Here is an 11,954-nt window from a genome sequence, read left to right on the forward strand (position 1 = left end):
TCTACTAACCTAAAATCAGGGCACAAAAGCTTGGCTATTTTGGCTTGGATGCAACTTTCATTTGAATATTTTTTTGTGTCTGTTCACGCTATCTGATAGGATTCCACCGGAGGCCTGAAGTTCCAGACAGTCATGTGACTGAAGGCAGTTCACCGATAAGTTCCTTCCAAATCTTCACAGAATCAGACGGCTACTATTTCATGCAGTTTGATTGGGTTTGTCGGTGATGCATTGCAGAATGAACTGAAGGTTTCTGAGGAAGAAACATCGCCATGTCATCACTTCACATCACAGTCACAAGTGCCTCTCGAGTCTCGAAACCCAAAAGGTAGAATTTAATTGGCACCACGTAACTATTCATCTTTGTCTGTTTTCAACTCCAACCTTGGCATTAAAGTGAGTTTGTTTAGCTTCCCCTCTGTCAATGTTCCTTGCCTTCAGTAGTGAAGAACGTGGATCTGAGCTGAAGATCAAAGTGGTCAATAAGCCAAAAGAGTGAGTGAGAGTGTGAGAGAGACTCATCTATGTGGAAAATGAATGAGACATTCCCTGTGGCTCATGCCGCAGAAGATTTATCATTTTGGAGGAAAATAAAAAATAAATCACTTTCTCAGAATGTCTTTTGTGGTCGACTGTAAGTCCGAATTTTTTCATTCTTTTTCTGCTCACGTGGCAAATTTAGGTCAGCTGGCTGTCAGCTTGATATTAATATTAAAAAAAGAAAAAAAATGAATAAAATGTGGTGTTGGCTGATAAGAGTCAGGAGGCGCAAGGGTGAAGGAAAAAAAAAAGAGTTAGCGACTGGATCCCTCCTCATCTGTGGAATGCTGCTTTCTCTCCAAAAGTACTGACGTCAGCAGCAGCCTTGGATTAAAAGCAGGCTTTTTGGAAGAAAAATGGCAGACAAAGATAAGCTGCATTTAAACACAAGAAACCTGCAAATGCGTGAAGCAGACAGTCGTCACAAAAAGATAATAGGAATTTTCACTGTACATGAAGATTTTAAAATCATGTGTTAAATCACTAGAGATAAAGTTAATCTTTTCCACGTGTCTCGAGTGACCTTTCTCGCTTGACCACATCCACGGTACAAATTTCTTTTTCATCAGGCTAAAGCGAAAGAGTAGGAAGAGCAGGCTAAATTGAAATGCAACTCTAGTTCAGACTCAACTCTAGTGTTGCTGTTAGGACAACCTGACCTGTGAACAAGTCAAGACTAAGACAGTAAGAGGGTGACGTCGAATCAAATCCGCAAATCTAAACAGAACCCCAGAATACCAATGAAATCAAATCCCTTCGAAGTTTGGAATTTTCCTACCACCTCTAAAAGTTTTGTTGAAATACTTAATACTCAGACAGATAGGGAAATATTATTTACTATCATACTTGTGAAAAAGATGTACTTAATAATCACTACTTTGCTTTGATTTTGTGATGAAAACATCTCATTGGCTGAAGTGAGACTTGAAAAAAGGTTGCCTCTACACATTGACACATGGTGTCAGTCACACACCCCTCAAATACTGATTTTACATCGCACACTGAGATACTGAGGACAGGTTTAAAAATGATTGCATAGTATAATACTCACCTTCATTGTTATTCGCCTTCAAATATCTGAATGTTTGTTGTCGGTTGACTGACTTATTTTTCAACAACATTACAACTAATAAATGACTCCTCAGTTATCCAGTCAAATGGCCCTTGAGATAAATACAGCCAAAACAAAAAAGAAGAAATACTATTTCCATTCCACGTTTTCTATGGCTGCAACCAACGATTATTGTGTTATTATTATTATTATTACTGACTACCTTCACGATTAATTGACTAGTCTGCATACATGCCACATGTTGGGTGGGTTGACAAACACTGCAACACGTCTGAAAGCACTGTTGTAAATAGAATAACAATAACAATAAATAAATAAAAAAAAGAGTTTGTTGTAAACACTTGAAACTCTATATTTGAGTTCTAATCGTTTCAATTGTGTTGTGAAACGTAGGTGTCCTTTGTGAAATGTCCCCATACTTTTGATGTGTTGGGTTGCAATGCCTTAGTCATTGCTCCTCTGACTGCGGATTGTGCTATGAGGACGATAATATCATGACCAAAAACCCCGTGAGGGGTTCATTTAATAGTCGGTTTCAGCCCTAATATGTACAAAATAATTGTCATAACAGTTTGTTTCCACACGCAACCATACATTACAGCATACAAGTAGACAAAAATGGCAGCGCAATTTTTGAAGCATTTAAACACCAGGGTTTAATGAATGTTATCGTATAATGCCTGTGGGGTTATGGGTTAATTATGTAGAAACAGCAAGGGAAACATTGAAAAACCCATCATTTGTTTCTTGTTTTGAGCTTGAAACAAAACCTCCCAACTGTTTTCTCTGATGCCCATACAGACGTCCTGTCCTGTACATTAGACCGGTCCATCTTGGAACTCACCAGGTCCAGCTGCACCATTATAAGATCACCAAGCCACATTACTTAGAAAATACTAACAAATGATTTTACTACCACCCTGCGCTCACAATCCTATCGCTTAGACTAGTTGATCAATGATCACATGTATGTAAATGTATAAATGGAATGTAAATGCAAGGATCAGGCTGTTGGTTCCATTTGACATTGTTGCCCTTGGTTTGTCTTTTCCTACATCTCTACAGACTGTGATCTGGTGCGATCAATTATGTCCATTACATTCCTGAAGGAGAGTGTCATCACATGCACCGTGATCTCACTCCACGAGTATGTGTCATATCTTGAACTTCCTGGGAGCAAATGAGAAAATGAATGAAAGGGCTCAATGATGATGCCAAATACTTCAATGCCACCTGGCTCTTTCTTTTATAGATTCTTTTATAGAAAAAAGTTGCACTTGTCTGAACCATGATGAAAGCGGCTGAAGGAACGTGGCCCATGAAACAGTGGGGCTGTGAACTTCCATCGCGGTGTACTTAAACTTTACACTCATATGTCTGGACAACAAGGTGAGGAGCGCTGAGGTCAACACAGGTGAACAAACAAAGCCACCATGAGAAGACATTGCGCACAGATCCAGGTAAACGTTGTGTTCCGGTTCCCCTTAATCCTTCGTGCAGAGAGAAACGTCGATTGACAGGCCCTCCACTTTATGCCTGGCGACAAATGAATTGCAGTTGTCAGGCCTGTGTCTGTCCGCCAGAAACTTATGAAATGTAACCGTTTGGGGCCTCTGTTTTCTTTCATGAGGTTAGTTTGGAAAACAAACAGGGGATGTGCAGTACATCGAGGGCTGAGTTATGGCGGCTTGTGCCTGAGCTGAGGAGCGCAGGCCTCATGATACTGCTCAGTGAATAGAGACATGTAGTAAGACTAAATACACATTTGGATTTCAAGGGGTTGCCCCCACTGAGCAGATTCCTCACCTTACATAAGTCCCAGCCTCACGACACATCTGGAAATCAACTCTCCCATCAGCGGACTGCACATGGCTACGGCTTCTCAGACAGACCGCACGTAGTGCAACAAGTTAGATCTGACGTTCCAAAGACCTGGGAGAGACAACTCTGGCTGGAGGTTGACTGACTCAGCTTTTTACCGATGGATGGATGGATGGATGGGTGTAGCCACACAACAATCGATTTTAAGTGGAAAGAATCGGAGATGACTGATCACTGAAGCACACCTGCTTAGCAAGTATGTCCACTGCTCCTCACCGCTTGCCCTGAGAATTGCTAAATAAGGATGCAAAACAAAGGAAGGCAGGACAGACAAATAGCTGCCATGTCTGTAGGACGCTGAGAAAAGTCTAGCAAAACGCCCAGACCAAACACAACAGGGCGGATGCTGGGGGAATGTGCAGCATCTTGTACTGGCGTGTTTCAATTCCCAGAGCGCCCTCGCCCTCCTGGACCTCCCCCCACCAGCTGCCATCCGAACCACAGAGCCAATGATGCCGTGTCTTGTTGTCCATCAGAGCCTGAAACACCTGGGTGAGGGGAATGCTCATGGTTTCCTGGACTTCACTTTGCCAGTATATGTGTTCCTGAGTCACTTTCTCTGAGTCAACAATTAGATTTCAGACTCAGAAACCAAAAATCATCACTTTTCCTGTCACCAAGACAGGCCAGATCTGCCATGGCTCCTCCCGCCATGCTTTTATTTTTGTCAGTTACTTCCTGCTCCCGTGTGTGTCTTTGTCTCGCATGATCGGCAGCTGCAATCTATTTTCACTGATGAACCTCCACCTCTTATGGAGAAGCTGGAGGTTGATGTAGCGCCAGATCGTGAATGTTTCGATGTCGTAGTATGCTTTGGACTCCCGTTCTGAACGTTTTGGACTTTTTACTTCCTTGTATTTTTACTTCCTGTTCCCCGTCACTCGTGTCCGACCTGTCGTCAGTGTGTCTTTGGACTCTTGTGGTTGCTCCCTGGATTTCGGTTGAGCTTGCTCCGTTGGAGTCTCTCTCCGTTTGTGTTGGCTCTGCCATTTTTGTAATAAACCTTGTTTGTGGATATATTTGTGTCAGCCTTTCTATACTTCCTGCGCTTGGTTTGTCATTGTCTGAGCCGGTATAAGATCTGTATCCTGGTCAACTGATAGCCATGACACTAGGTGGGGCCCTGGATTAAAAGGCCCTTCTCTTACTGCTGTTGGACCTTATGAAAGCGCATGTGTAAAGGGTTAGTAGTGCTCCCCTCCCTGTGCACGTGGGTACACACATCCCTGTTGATCGTTAATTTATTCTGCTGACGTCTGGTCTCGCCATTCACTGACCTGTGCACTGGACATCACGCTGGCCTGTCTCTGAACCGAGAGCAGCTGCTGTCTGAGTCGGAGTGGAACAATAGGATCCAGACTGGTGGACTTAACATAAACATGTGTCTTGTCTCATTTGGCCAATCTTGATAATGGGAGTGGAGGATTCCGTCTGGTCATGGGAACGGCCGGTCAGATCACCAGACGGGAATTGACAAAGTGATATGATTCATCTGAGGTCAGCTTAGAGGGAGTGGCTAGACCAGACACTGTGGACATATCACATATGTTTGTCCAGAACTCAGGAGGTGTTTTTCCTTACATGAATGTGGAATATTTCATTGGATTGGTTGAGTGAGAGTGAGTCAAGACCAAGCCTTGTGAAGGGAGCAAGACCATGATCCAACTATTTTTGTTTTTCAAAATATATCAACAACTGAAATGCTTTCATTGGAACAATCTGTTTATTTGATCTGCGCATGGTTTGGTCACGGTCTTAGTGTGAATTCCAAATTCCAGTGCCATTTCTTTGTGTGACTTAGAAATGGGACACATCTTAAATGCAGGGAATTCTCAGACTCTGTGATGCTGCATTAACCAGCATGAACCTTCAATCTGTCAATGCAGAAGAAGAATCATAGCATAAATGTCAGTGAGGTAAATAGTGCATGAAATGGGCCCAAACTAAGATAATACAATGGTTTTGTAACATTTACTGTATATCTCCACTAAGAATATAATACTTACATTTGTCGCTTGCTTTCTTTGCCGCTTTGGGCGTCATTTTTTATGGTCTGAAACATTCTGGTTAATCTGGATATTCCTCAATCCTACTGTTAAACTTCCTGAGTCCTCGTTCTTCGTAGGAGTGCGCATTTGTGGTTCTTGACTTGGTCACTGTATGATGATGACTGCAACACTGGAGACTTGTGACCACAAGGTCACCAGATTTTTCCTTTTCAGTGCAATGTTTTTCATTAAAAAAATACCTGTCTGAAACAATTAGGGACACTGCAGTGATGTCACAGCATTATGCTTAGTCAAAATAAGACCACAAGAACGTCAAGTTACAAGTTACTTTAATTACTTTAGTTACTTTAAAGAGCAAATAATCTACTGGTTAGAACCTCTTCTAACATGTTAAATATGAAACACATTGAACACTTCAGTATGTGCTAACACAGCACTCACTTGAAATATATATATTAGAAAGTGTGCATCAGTCCTGCCCATTGAAAATGCCTCTTCTCCTGGGACCTCCTCTTCTCTCCAACCATGGGATTCTCAAACAAGACAAGTGGTTGTCACAGCACACACTAGAAACGTAAGACAGAGTCCAACCCCAGGGAAAGACAAGTAACAAAGCCTCTGAACAGGCTCAGGGGTAGAGAATGACAAGGAAGGTACCAGGAGAAGACCATGACAAACTGGCACTCGTGCGTCTGTGGCATTTTGATCACAAGACACACAAGGATGCCCATTGGGAGGGGCGTATAATGGGTTCGACGTTTACAAAGTGGTCATTCGATCAGAGACTATGCCAGTTAGACGTAATCTGCTGAAGTGTTTAGCCCTAACTGGTTACACTGATGTTCAAAATATCTTAATCCATCTAATATAATACAAACGGCACTCAAATCATACTACAGTTTCATATCACCCTGAATTTATGTTACTCAACCAATGTTTGAAACCGTTAAATCTCCTCCTATAAATTAATATTAAATACGCATTCGAACAGCAGACAGACAAAAGTTCTCTTAATATTAGTTATTATGACAAAATAGATGTTGTTGTCACTTTTCAGAAAACTTGATGTCTAGTCCAGAACAAGGGTCTGTGGGTTCATGGGAGAATACTCAACACACACACGTCTATTTTTGATTTAGTCTCCAACTCCCGCGACTGGACCTGACCATAAGCCTCACATTAGAACCCTGACTGAGTCGTGACAGTTGGCAGAGTGTACACCAACTTCATCCTGTTTATTACACTGAAGTGTAGCTCTTGCTCACGCGGTACACAACGACAGGAGACAACGGTAAAGACTTCTGCACCCTGAGGCAGAAATATATCAATAGTACGACACATATTTGTCTTGTACAAACATATTGAGGATGAGCACCTCTAAGTCCGAGGCCATGGTTCTCAACCGGAAAAGGATGGATTGCTCTCTCCAGATGAGGAATGAGTTCCAGCCTCTGGTGGAGAAGTTAAGTATCTTGGAATCTTGTTCTCGAGTGGGGAGTTAAGGAAGTTGGAGATTGGTCAGTGAATCACCGCAGTGTTGGTGATATTGCAGTCGCTCGACCACATTGTGTGTAAGAGAGAGCGGAGATAAAAGGCAAAGCTCTCTATTTACCGATCATTCTTCATCTCAACCCTCACCCTGAAAGAGTGAGATCCCGTATACAAACAGCTGAAATGAGTTTTCTCTGACGGGTGGCAGGCGTCTCCTTTAGAGGGTGAGATGGTCTGTCACTTGGGAGAGACTTGGAGTAGAGCTGCTACTTCTCTGTTTTGAGAGGAGTCAGTTGAGGTGGTTTGGGCTACTCATGAGGATGGCCCTTGGACGCCTCCCTTTGGAGGTTTTTCAGGCACGGCCAGCTGGGTGGAGACTGAGGGGTTGACCCAGGACCAGGTGGAGGGATTATATCTCTATACTGGCTTGGGCCTGGTGTCTTGGGATCCCCTAGTCAGAGCTGGTGGATGTTGCCCTGGAGAAGGGCATTTGGCGCAGTCTGTTGAAGCTGCTGCCAAATGCCAATGGATAAGCGGATGAGGATGGATACAGGATGTAACTGACGTTCCGGCAGCAAAACCTTTTGTGGCTGCTGTTGGATGAGTATTGCATGTTACTGGGAAGCGCTTGTGGTCTCCAGTGAAATCAAGGTATTCAGTGGCAGTGAGAACAGCAGGCAATATGTGAAAGAGGATTGGCCAAGCTCGCAGAGAGAATCAGGGGAGCAGAAAGAAAACATGACATTTATAACAGCCCACTGTGATACCTTCTATTGCTGATGGCAATTCACTTTCACAGAATATACCATGGTATGAGGTGTCAAACCGAAAGTCAGAGTGAAGTGATATTAAGGGGACTAATACTGGACAACAACTATAGAATATGGGAACATTATTGAAAAAAAATCAAATGCAGATGTCAGATTTAATTTGAATATTCTCATTGTAAATCAACAAATATGTAGTCAAGTAGTTAAAGTATTTTTAAAAAAACACTTTCTCTAGCTTTATTTCAAATAAAGAGAGTAAGTAATTTAATTGATTTTTTTTTGTTGTTTTTTTTTTAAGCAAATCTCTGTCAGCAGAGAAGTTGTCTGTTACAGACATTTCTAAATGATCAGTTATGACCTCATGGGGGCCACATTGGTGCTGGCTTGGCTCAGTTTAGCCTGATAGAAACAAGTGTAGCGGTGCATCTGGTCATACATTACTGTGCTACATTTTAATCTAAAATATATTCTTCATCAGCATTTCAAGTCACATTTGACTTTATACTTTTAGACATGTCAAATCTCTGTCAGAAACAGTTGTATCAAACAGCAGGGCTTTTTTCAAAAGGCATCCTGAGTGTCCTGGTCTTGGCCACAAACTCCCAAGCGGGAATTTTTCCATTTCTGTTTGATGTGTTTTGTCAGCAAGTAAGCAGGGAGTTGGAGGAAACTCAGGTGACCCCACTGCACATCTAGAGGCATCTGGTGGACAGATGGGAGATGGCACGCAAAGTTCCAGCAGGAGGGTGAGAGACTGACTCGGGACACTAAATATTGCAATACATAATTGTATTGGTCCAGTGAGTAAATAGGGAGAGACATGAGAGTCACCCAGCAGCCAAGTCTGCAATAAACATTTATATTACCCCACTCAGCAAATACATATTCCAGACGCTTCGAGGAATCTCAACTATTTCTCTCAAGTGTGACGAAGCACTCTAATTTCCACAACGAAGTGATTGGCTATGACTCAGAGACATTCCAAAGCTCCAGAAGAGTCACTTCGTGAGAATATTCCCTATATGTGCATGACACCCGAAGATTCCTCACATCTATGCCAAAAAAAACTTCAAGAGAGTCGCGGAAAGTATGGAAGAAAGGTAGAAGTGTTGAGGACCAACATGTTGTGACTTTTCCCACAGAGCATCAAATGAGTTTAGATGAGTTAAGAGGGCAGGAGCGGAGGACTGGTGTCTTATGTAAGCAGTTGTTGAGGAAAGGGGAGGACGCTCTTGGGAGCGTTTCTTCCGAAGAAATGAATCAGGAATCCAGTGAGCCAAAGAAACAGAAGTCATGAATGTCTGAAGGCAACTTGTCCTGCTGCTGCCGAGACTCTGGCTTGATCCTTACTTGGCCCAGGTGACTACAGAAACAAAGATTCCAGACAATCACATTTGCTCTTGGTTGAACGCTCAGTCTTCAGTCTGAGCTACAAAGGTCAGACTCATTTTCCAGTGGACCATCTTCAGATTTGTTTTCCAAATGTTCCTCTGATTAAAGCTCAAACTGGATGAGGGGAGCCAGACGTTTGCAGAGTCGGCACGTCTGCTCAGCCCATCCGAGACTGATTGACCAGGTGATGTCTTCTGCTCCTTCTAATCCCAGTGCTCCCGCGATCATTCTTTGTGTCTTCACACAACATGTGCGGTCACATGCAGAAGCCATCTGAAGGTCGGTGCTGCAACACGTCTGTGAGTTGCAGGTTGTGCTGAGGTCGCAGCATTAAAAACTACAATCATTATACAATATTGCTAAGCATTTCCAACACCATCATGAACTCAATACAGACGTCCATAAGCAAATCTGAAGCATCAATAGCGCACAACACGCCGTCTGGACAGATGTGGACAAGGGAGAGCTATTTGTTTTATCAGCTTTCATTATTGACGTTGTTGTTGCGACTGGAGTGGATTCACAGACGTATCTCACTCATTGTGTATTGACTCTGTCATTCAAAATAATGCGGTCGTTCGGATCGATCCATGAAGTCCGTGCTTCTCTCTTTTGCGGTTATAGTTGTGCATGACTGGCCTCTAGTGGATATTTACCTCAGCGATCTAGTTTAGACCCGTTATGGGAAAAGGATCCACTGGGTGGCAGTATAGAGGCACACACCACTCAAAGGTGTTTCTCAATCCTAGGACTCAGTCAGTCCAGACCAGAGATGGCCTAGGGGTCAACGCTCTTCAGTGATACGACGCCAGGGTTGTTACAAGGTGCTGCCTCAAATGTGACTAACTGACGTGAACTTATTTGGGAAAATCTAAATAAATAAACATGGAAGTGAGATCCACTGGAAAATATGAAATTATGTTGCACTGATGGCAAATGTGAAATAAAAAAAAAATGTGAATGTGTTTTAAAAGTGGCTTTCTCAGCAAAGAGGCATGAAATGTACAACTTTTCACCCATGAACTTCAGGAAAAATCAAGAGCAGTCAACTAACCACTGTGTGTTTTGTAGGAAGCTCACAATGATTTGAGGACATTATGAAGCAATATTGCATTCGTAAAGCAGAGGATTTAGGCTGGCCTCAGGGTTTTGAGTGAGGTGCGTGTAGAAGTACAAACAGAAATGTTTGTTACTTACCAAAGACACAAAATATTGTGCTAAGTGAAATAGTCAAATAAGTGCATGCAATGACTACAGTTGTTCCACCTCATCCACACATAGATAAAAAACACATAAATGATGTTAATATTTCTCTTTCTTGGGAAGTCTGGAGCCTTCTGTGTGAGCGACATAACTTCGATCCCAGATCTTTACATATAAATCTATCGTATGTGGATAATAAATAGACTCTCTGCATAACTCTGTCGGCGTGTGCTCAGATGTCAGCTGGACTGTCACCTAGTAACTCAGAGGTTTGTTGTCACAGCTGAACATGGGATGAGGAAATCAGCGCTGGCGATTCAAAACACAAGAGCATGACACATCGATGAGTTGACTTGAAGCTGTCATATCTTCCTGGAAATTATGATGCAATAAATATTCCCAATACCAGACTGGTATCGAGAACTCGATACGCGATAGCATGACTCAATAGCTCCAGCAGGTTTTACTTCTCTCTCAATTCTTTTCTATTTTACTTTCCTTTCCTTTCTGTCATCCATGAAACGTCATGTGTCCTAAATCACAGCATCATCTATCATAAAAACATTTTCTTGGAGGCATTAAAGTATCATGAAGTCATTAGTTCGGGCTCATGTTTACTTCTCTCACATGAAAAAAGCTGGACCTGGACTTGAGCTCAACTGCAACTCAACAATATTTCTGACTCAGTCACAAGCCATTTTTACATTGTAGAAGAAGCATCTCCTGAGTCCCCTGCAACCTTTTCAAGGTAAACGAGGAGGTGAAAGGTTCTGGAGCATATATTAATGCAGCACAAACCAGCCTCTCAATCCAGTCGTTCTGAGAACCTTTTTAGATATATAACAGGAACAAGATTTAGCCCCTGAGCAGTCAACTTCCAGACATCTTTACAAAAAAAAGGGAAATTAACATATAGATTAATGGGACGGTTTTGCTTATATTCCACCAAACATGACCTTTTTGACCTCTGTCATATAGTGTAAATAAATAAGAAAAATAAAACATAATTTTTGTCGTAACAAAGAAAATGGCAGCTACGTGTCTAAAACTGTAATAAATATAGTAAAAGCTTCTTTGCTTTAAGGCAATCTTTTCTTAACCACAGGCCCGGGCCCATAGTTGGGCCGCGAGTGCCTCCTAGAGGGCCACTAAAGGTTTTTTTGTTTTACACTTTTGGTCCTTGAGATGTTCAGTTTTAATACATTATCTTCATATGGTGGTAGTAGTGTGTCGCTGAATTGACTTGACAGCTGCAAATCTGTGATAGTTAATAACTATGGAGAACTTTTTGGAAAGAAAAAAAATGATGAAGAAAGTGATGCCACCTCCAACAATAAAAACTGTTCATGAAAGCAACTGTTGAAGCAGTTTTGAAATGGCGATACTTTTTTTACACTTCACTTATATCGTCTTTGGTGTTTAAATAAAATAAACCATTATTATTTTATTATATTTAGACATGGTTTTATTATATTTATTTTATTCAGAATTTGATTTTGTTTTCCCAATTTTCTCAACAGTTTGCATCAAGGGTATTTTTTCCTTTTTTTCCTCAGTAAATTTGATGAATATGACTTGCAACCGGTTCTGTTTCTG

Source organism: Synchiropus splendidus, chromosome 8 (genome assembly GCF_027744825.2).
Source record: "Synchiropus splendidus isolate RoL2022-P1 chromosome 8, RoL_Sspl_1.0, whole genome shotgun sequence".
Classification (NCBI taxonomy): Eukaryota; Metazoa; Chordata; class Actinopteri; order Syngnathiformes; family Callionymidae; genus Synchiropus; species Synchiropus splendidus.